The sequence below is a fragment of the Colobus angolensis genome, unplaced genomic scaffold (genome assembly GCF_000951035.1).
Source record: "Colobus angolensis palliatus isolate OR3802 unplaced genomic scaffold, Cang.pa_1.0 Scaffold432, whole genome shotgun sequence".
NCBI classification, from domain to species: domain Eukaryota; kingdom Metazoa; phylum Chordata; class Mammalia; order Primates; family Cercopithecidae; genus Colobus; species Colobus angolensis.
The window spans coordinates 1,820,407-1,828,650 of NW_012117733.1; the positions used below are offsets into that span (position 1 = coordinate 1,820,407).

Sequence of the window (8,244 nt, forward strand, 5' to 3'; positions counted from 1 at the left end):
TTACGCCATTCTCCTGCCTCAGCCTCCCGAGTAGCTGGGACTACAGGCGCCCGCCACCACGCCCGGCTAATTTTTTGTATGTTTTTTAGTAGAGATGGGGTTTCACTGCGTTAGCCAGGATGGTCTCGATCTTCTGACCTTGTGATCCGCCCGTCTCAGCCTCCCAAAGTGCTGGGATTACAGACTTGAGCCACCGTGCCCGGCCACAAATGTATTTAAGATAAAACTTAAATACGTTTAATCTCTTAAACGTATTTAAGAGAAACCATGAAAAGCTGTAGAAATCAAATCAAATCTCCTTCATGACTGGCTTTTACTGATGTCATTTATATGCCACCAAACTAAGTAACAAAAAACACTGATGATTTGGTAATCTTACAACTCTTACAGAACGGAAGCACCACAATATTTAAGACTAATGATACCATTAATTTTCTACAACCTAATTCCCTTACCTGCTTTTCGGTATCAAACAGAAGAAACCCGTAAGTATCTTGAAGTTCTTCCTGAGTATAGTTACTTGCTTTTTTTTGTCGGTAAAAAGTTTTGTACTGTGTAAAGAGAGAATAACCAAATGCTATAAACTTACTATTTTGTCTTGCAAATGAATTTTTAAAATGCATCATTTAAATTCCTCCTGCTATAAGACTAAACATAAATGCATTATTTTTCTATTCCCTAGAATTACCTTCCAAGTGGCTATTTCCAAGGATCTGCTTCGTCTGAAAAATGATAGCTAAAAAGTGTTAGATTTATATACCAAAAATGATGGGTTTACCTCTTTTAAAACTAAAACAAAACCATCACAGTGTGTACCAAGCACCTCACCTCATTTAAGAATATGTCATTTTTCACCAAAGTCACTTGACTGTACTGAAAACCATGCTCAGATGAAGAGTCCAAGTAAGATGTATGGAGGAGTGAAACTGCCCTCTGGAAGAGAGAATCTGAACTCAAGGACACTGTCTCAAAAACTGTAAAACACAAACAAAAACAACGCAGCTATTTCAGATACCAAAGGATGGGGTTAAGTGGGACACACTGAATATCACTCAAAACATCATCTATTCCTTTCCTATATAACTAAGAAATATTTGTACTGTCTTAGCAAAATAACCTAAATAAATTACAACTGAGGCTGAATTACTTTTAATACAGGAGCTAAAATATGCCCTGCCAGACCCTGTATGTCTTTCGATTGAAAGCTGTGTACTATAACTGTAGCTGGTCAAAAGCGGATACAACTGTAGTGTCAAAGTAGTGGTCAGGAACTGCTTAGACTTTTAGAGCAATTTCTCATTCTTTAGTTTTTTTTATCCTCCGTTTCTATCTTCTTCTTCTTTTTTTTTTTTAAATATATACACCACGCTTGATAAACTTACCCTTTACATATTTTCATTAAATCCCTAAGTCAGCTGGGTTCCTTTTAAGGGACCTATTATTGCCCAGTCACCAAACACAATAGAAATCACTGTATCTCTGGGATTTCCTTACCAGCCAAGAAGAGTCTACTGAGTTTTACATCCTGTGAGTTATATTATAAAATCACTTTCATTTTATACAACAGAGCTGTATTTACAATTTTTTGAAGGTGCTTTTTTCAAACCACACCCATGTGAGATAGTGCTGAGAGACTGTGATACGCCCTTCCCAGGAGAGGCGTGTTTTCTAATTGAGAATTACCGACTGGATCCAGTAATTATGTTGACTGACTCTTTGTGCCTTTTGATTTTACAAGTCTCTACTTCAGCAAGAACTGAGCCTAATGACCTAAGAACACTGTCACATCTAACCATTTTAACTGTTCATTCTCCTATTTGTATTCTTTCTATTCTCTTTATTAAGGTTGGGGGGTTTTACAAACCCAGTATTTATAAATAATAAGGAGAAGAGAATGATTTATATAGCACTGGAAGTACTGGTCATATAGTATAAATGTTATGAAGTACAGTAATATGGTTTCCTACTTTTATCAAAACTCCCAAATGTATTAAAGTTTGAAAAGTAAAGAGAAAAAAGAATCTCAATCAAAATTAACTTATAAGTAACCGATATACAAAAACTAGACTATCTCAGAAATGAAAGCAGACATTTTAGTAAGCTAAATTTGGACTAAACTGTCCTAATACTTTAATTATCAAGATATTTTAAAATATTTTAATAAACTTCCAAGTATCAAAATGAAAGACTGTAAATAGAAAAGAATGAAATGTTTATGAATATTCTGAAGTTGATATACATGATTTATATATTCATTCTAAGTTTACTTTTACTTTTGCTCAGTTTCACTTTCTCCTTCAATATACCAGTGCTGTAAAAAATAAGGACATTCTGAATAGATGCAAATAGCAAAACATCAGTTACAATAATTAAAATTAAAGCTTTATTAGCTACATTACTCAAAGCAAACTGGCAAGCCTGAGCATTTTCAAATTCATTTTACAAATAATCTGTACTGTTAGCCTAAACACAAATCAAGAATTCTTTAGAAATAATTTTGGAAACTTTATATTTGATGTTTATAAAAAAGCAAGAAATTTTCGAAATTGAATTATCTATAGACCAAGATCTAATATTTGAGAAACATATCGTTTACACTGAAAGAAATGTTTTACAAAGTAACTCTGGAAATGAAGACTATGATTATCAACTTCTCTAAATTCTCTAAGTCATTAATAGGTAGGCACAGATTTAAGTTATATACATCCTCATTTTTGAGCATCATAAGGCACAATAACGAACTGAAAACTGGAAAGATGGTGCAATTAAAAACACTAATGTAGGGTTTCCCAAATACATGCTCACAGAACACTTCATTAACACCAGTGTGGGGAATATTGTTCCCTATAAAGCTACAAATAAAGTCAATGATTTAAAACGAAGGAGGAGGAACAAGTACCAAATTATTTTTTGCTTATATATTTTTATTTCCAGAACTATTTATTTATGGTTAAAACTGCTTCCACTTTAGGCCGGTATTCCCCAAATAGCAGTATATGCATAAAAGCAGTGATTTTATGGTTAGCGGAGGTATGTTAAAAGCAAAGTTGCTGGAAAATCGTAGCTAATCTTTCATGGGTTCATAAAGACATCAATTACGCTCTCAAGAAAGCACAAGTTTCCTGCTCAGTAAATGAGAAAATAGATGAAAATTTCATCTAGAAATTTGATGCTCTCCCTTCTTTACAAAATACACTTTCATTTGAGAGTCCAATTAGTGCACTAAACAATACAAACACTTTATGAACGAATGGTCTCGTTTTTGCTGAGTAATGCTCAAGCTTTATTTAAACATTCAAGACTACTAGACTTTTAAAATGAAGAGGGGGCTATACCACAAAGAAACCTAAAAATCTAAGAAGGTAACCTGAAAAGTGGTTGCTTATAAAGTATTAAGTATATCCCTTAGGGCTTAAGTGACGAATAAAGAGCATGTAAGAAAGGTTAAGTTCAATCACAATAGCTCTGAAAATTGAGTTTTCCTATAGTATCTGGCTTTTGGCATATTCCTCCATTTGTGAGTTTAGTCTTAAATGTTAAGTCAAGCTTGATATAGGTTGGATTCTAGTCAAAGTAACTGCAATAACCTCTTCCCCTTCTCAAAATCCCTTAGAGATACTGAGTGAGACTGGTTTTAGACACTTGTCTCTCTTTTTAACTCCTAATAGAGATGAGAAAATTATAAACCAACTTCTGATGCCATATCACAGGTAACGGTCTTCCATTCTAGAAACATCTGGTCTGATAGTAGATGATGAAATAAACTAATGTCAACATCTTAGGTGTCACAGAAATTCTAAAACAACTAGCTCTTGTACATCTCCCCATGACTTTCCTGACTACATCTTCCTATAGAAGGGTTGCAACCCTTCATTAATACTAAAGATGCCTATATCCTTCATTTAGTCGAAGGAAGCCATTTGATAGTTGCTGAAGAAACTGTTACTTAATCCTAAAATGTATTACCTCTACTTTGAAGATATTAAAGGACATCTGGGTTTAGATAAATGTAACTTCTTAGAGCACAATTTGGTAGGACCTAAATAAAACCTTAAATACACATACTCATTAACCATTTCATTTCTAGGAATCTATTCCTGAAAATACTAAAACACACAGACACACCACACACACATACAAAGGTGTTCCATGTGTATCAGTATCTTTAACAGTGAAAATACTGGCAATAACCTTAATTGCCATCAACAGGGAATAACTATTAAATAAAAACAAGGTAAATCTGTACATATTGGCATATAAAGATATCTATTATATGCTACATTATATGATGCCACTTGGTTGAAAAATATATAAATAATTTGTTTGAAAGTATACAGAAAAAGACCAAGAAAGGTGGGAAGCCAAACTGTTAATGATGGCTAAACCAATGGCTGTTGAAATTGGGAAGTGGATACAAGGGGAACTTACATTTTTTAAACTTATACATATGGGTTTTTTGCATGTATTACTTCTACCATTTAAAATACTTCAATTTGGGAGACCGAGACGGGCGGATCACGAGGTCAGGAGATCGAGACCATCCTGGCTAACACGGTGAAACCCCGTCTCTACTAAAAATACAAAAATTATTTGGGCATGGTGGTGCATGCCTGTAATCCCAGCTACTCAGGAGGCTGAGGCAGGAGAATCACTTGAACTAGGGAGGTGGAGGTTGCAGTGAGCTGAGATCGCGCCATTGCACTCCAGCTTGGCGACAGAGCGAAACTCCGTCTCAAAAAAAAAAAAAACTGCCTAACAATGCAATTCTTGGAACGTATCCCCATTGTTAAGTGCTGCAGGACTGCATTATTCAATCATAAAAAGGAATGAAGTACTACTGGTTCATTCTATAATATGCCTTAAAAACATGCTAAAAGAAGTTACTCGAAAAAGACCGTATATGGTATGATTCCACTTACATGAAATGTCCAGAATAATGGGGAGTCACCGCTAATGGCCATGGGATTTCTTTTTTGAGTGATAAAAATGGTCTAAAATTGACTGTTATGATGGTTACCCAACTATGGGACTACACTAAACAATGGGTGAATTCTATAATTGTGAAATTATATTTCAATAAAGCATTTTTTTTTAAAAGGTCAGCAGGAATCTAGCCATGACGATAATCTTTCTCAGTTCTGATCTCCACATTCTACATAGTACCTGGCACTGCTAAATACCCCTCTTCGTGAGATCTTTCTGCTATCTGTGAAACTCTATTTCCTAAGTCTCCATGCAACAGACTGCTCTTGACACTTCCTCGTTCTATCCTCGCTGTACCTCCCCACACGCTGGTCCCATTAATGACCCAAAAGTTCTGTTTTTGCCATCTTTCTTTTCATGCCATCCCACTAACAATGTCTTAGCTTCAGTTCACACTCCAGTCCCACAACCCCAGCCCCCAATCTAGTTCTGATCCCTTTATGACCTATAGGCTATCTTTCAGAAACACTTACGAAAATCTCACTATTTCTCAAATTCAACTCATAAAAGTAGTACTGTCCATTTACTGATAACTTATTAGGTGCCAACTCCTGGGCTAAACACTTTACAGTCTCATTGAATCCTCCCAACAACTCTATAGTTTAATCTGTTTTACACATGAAGAAACTGAATCTTAAAAAAAGTTAGTGCTAATCCATATTCTTGATAATTAGATAACATTTTTCTTTTTAACTCATCAGCTTCTCTACTAATCTGCTTCTCTTACGTACCTCTTTTCTATTAATAATTATCATTGTAGTATAAGTTTAAAAGCTTATATTTGATTATTTCTTCTCTTACCCTCACATTCCATGGTTGCCAAGTTTGGTCAGTTCTATCTAGTGTCTATTCTTATTGCCATTGTGATAATTTAGAAGACATTCTCAAGACAATACCAATCTCTTGACACTGAAAAATACTGTCAAGTTTTAAACTCAAATCTCATTCATATGTTTAAATTTAGAAATCTAAACATTATGAACTGTTTGACATTTAATGAAACTGGCTTTTAATATACATATCTTATAAACCTAATGAAACCTCACTTCATCTTGTAAAAGAAAAGTTTTTTTTAAGATTCTTTTTGCTTTACAGGCTTACCTTTGGCTGGATCACCCAAAGTGGTAACAGCACTGCTGCCAACACGGAGTCCACGCTGACATACCAATTTTGCCTTTAAACAAAAGATTACTTTGCCTCAGTGTTTAAAGCAGCAATGAAATAATGCTATAATCTGTAAGTTTGTTTTTTTTTTAAGTTTTATTTTTTTATAATATGATAGAGACAGGTTCTCACTATGTTTCCCAGGCTGATCTCAAACTCCCGGGCTCAAGCAATCCTCCCACCTCAGCCTCCCAAAATGCTGGGATTACAGGTATGAGGCACAACTGCATCTGGCCTAATCTATAAGCTTTAAAATAAATAGTCTGTTCACTGTAGGTACTCAGGGCACAAAGAAAATTTATTCAAAGCAATCTGTATTTTGATTAATGGCCCAAAATTTTCACAGAATTTTACCATTTCAATTAACAAAAATGTCAGCAAAACCAAATTAAGCAGGGTCACAGGTAAGTCCACTAGAAGACTTATTTTCCAACTACAGCTTTAGAACCATGAAATTTCAAAATGTCTTACTGCCGAATGTTATTTTTAGTAAGAACCCAGAGCATCTTATTTGAATTCAGATGATTAAGTTAAAAAGGGATAAACTCTTCTGGTATTACTATATAGTCCTTATTATATGTTAGTGCTAATTATCTGCTAAACAAATCTGCCCCCCTTCTTTATAGACCATTAACCTAATCGAAGTACTAACTTTGACTTATTTTAGATCTCTGGTATTATTTAAAATGTATCTAGGAAGCCATACGTATCTTTGGAGACCTACCCTGTACACGGTCCTTTCCTTCTCCCATAATTTAGGTACAGGCAACAATACAGATTTCAGTCTTCAAATATTGAATGAAGGAATTTCAGTTAACCAGGATGCCAAAGTTTATTAAGTTACATGATTTATCTCCCAAATCATGTAATTTAAACCAGAAAAATATCCACAAGAAACAAAGTATCTATTAAACGATGATCCAGAATGGAAAAATATCCCTTCAATCTATTAAAAGGCATTACTGACACTAAAGAAACCTGTTTTAATCCAAATTGCACCCTAAGCTTACAAATTTTTTTTTTTTTTTTTTTTTTTTGAGACAGAGTCTCGCCCTGTTGCCCAGGCTGGAGTGCAGTGACCGGATCCCAGCTCACTGCAAGCTCCGCCTCCCGGGTTTACGCCATTCTCCTGCCTCAGCCTCCCGAGTAGCTGGGACTACAGGCGCCCGCCACCACGTCGCCCGGCTAGTTTTTGTATTTTTAGTAGAGACGGGGTTTCACCGTGTTAGCCAGGATGGTCTCGATCTCCTGACCTTGTGACCCACCCGTCTCGGCCTCCCAAAGTGCTGGGATTACAGGCTTGAGCCACCACGCTCGGCCTATGTTTGAATTTTTCATAATGAAATGAGAGTGGGGTGAAAAAATAGGAGAGAAGAAAAAACGTTGTATGCAGTGTTATTAGGGTTATGAATTTATCACTTTTAATGTCCCTCAGAAGATGAGTTGAATGTAAACTTTAATTTTTTTTGTTTTATAGAGTTATCATATGACCCAGTGGTTCCACTCATTATATATCAAAGATATATATATAACTATGTCCACCCAAAAACTTGTACATGCATGTTCATAGAACCATTATTCATAATAGTCCAAAAGTAGAAATAACCCATATGTCCATGAACTGATGAATGCATAAAGAAAAGATGGTATGGCCACATAACAGAATACAGCATTGTACCATTTAACATTTTGGTCAACAACAGACTGCATAAAGTTTGGACAGTGGTCCCATAAGTTTGTAATACCATATTTTTACTGTACTTTTTCTGTTTTGATACACAAACACACACCACTATTTTACAACTGCCTGAAGTATTCGGTACAGTAACATGCTGTACAGGTTTGTAGCCTAGGGGCAATAGGCTATACCATATAGCCTAGGTGTGCAGTAGGCTATACCCTCTAGGTGTCTCTAAGTACACTCTGTGATGTTCATATGAGGAAAAATTGCGGCCGGGCGTGGTAGCTCACACCTGTAATCCCAGCACTTTGGGAGGCCAAGGAGGGCAGATCCTGAGGTCAGGAGATCGAGACCATCCTGGCCAACATGGTGAAACCCCATCTCTACTAAAAATACAAAAATTATTTGGGCATGGT

General features: G+C 35.7%; 1 protein-coding gene across 2 annotated transcripts in view; it reads right to left on the minus strand.

Moving 5' to 3' along the window:
- FAM208B (family with sequence similarity 208, member B) overlaps nt 1-8,244 on the minus strand; it is an 88,183-nt gene that overhangs the window by 50,571 nt on the left and 29,368 nt on the right. The window contains exon 2 of one of the 2 annotated variants that reach the window (XM_011957070.1): nt 456-551. The gene's annotated coding sequence lies outside the window, so the exon portion shown is untranslated. Of the gene's footprint in view, nt 1-455; nt 552-6,084; nt 6,158-8,244 lie in introns of those variants that run through there. The other variant, XM_011957071.1, reaches the window with a different exon arrangement.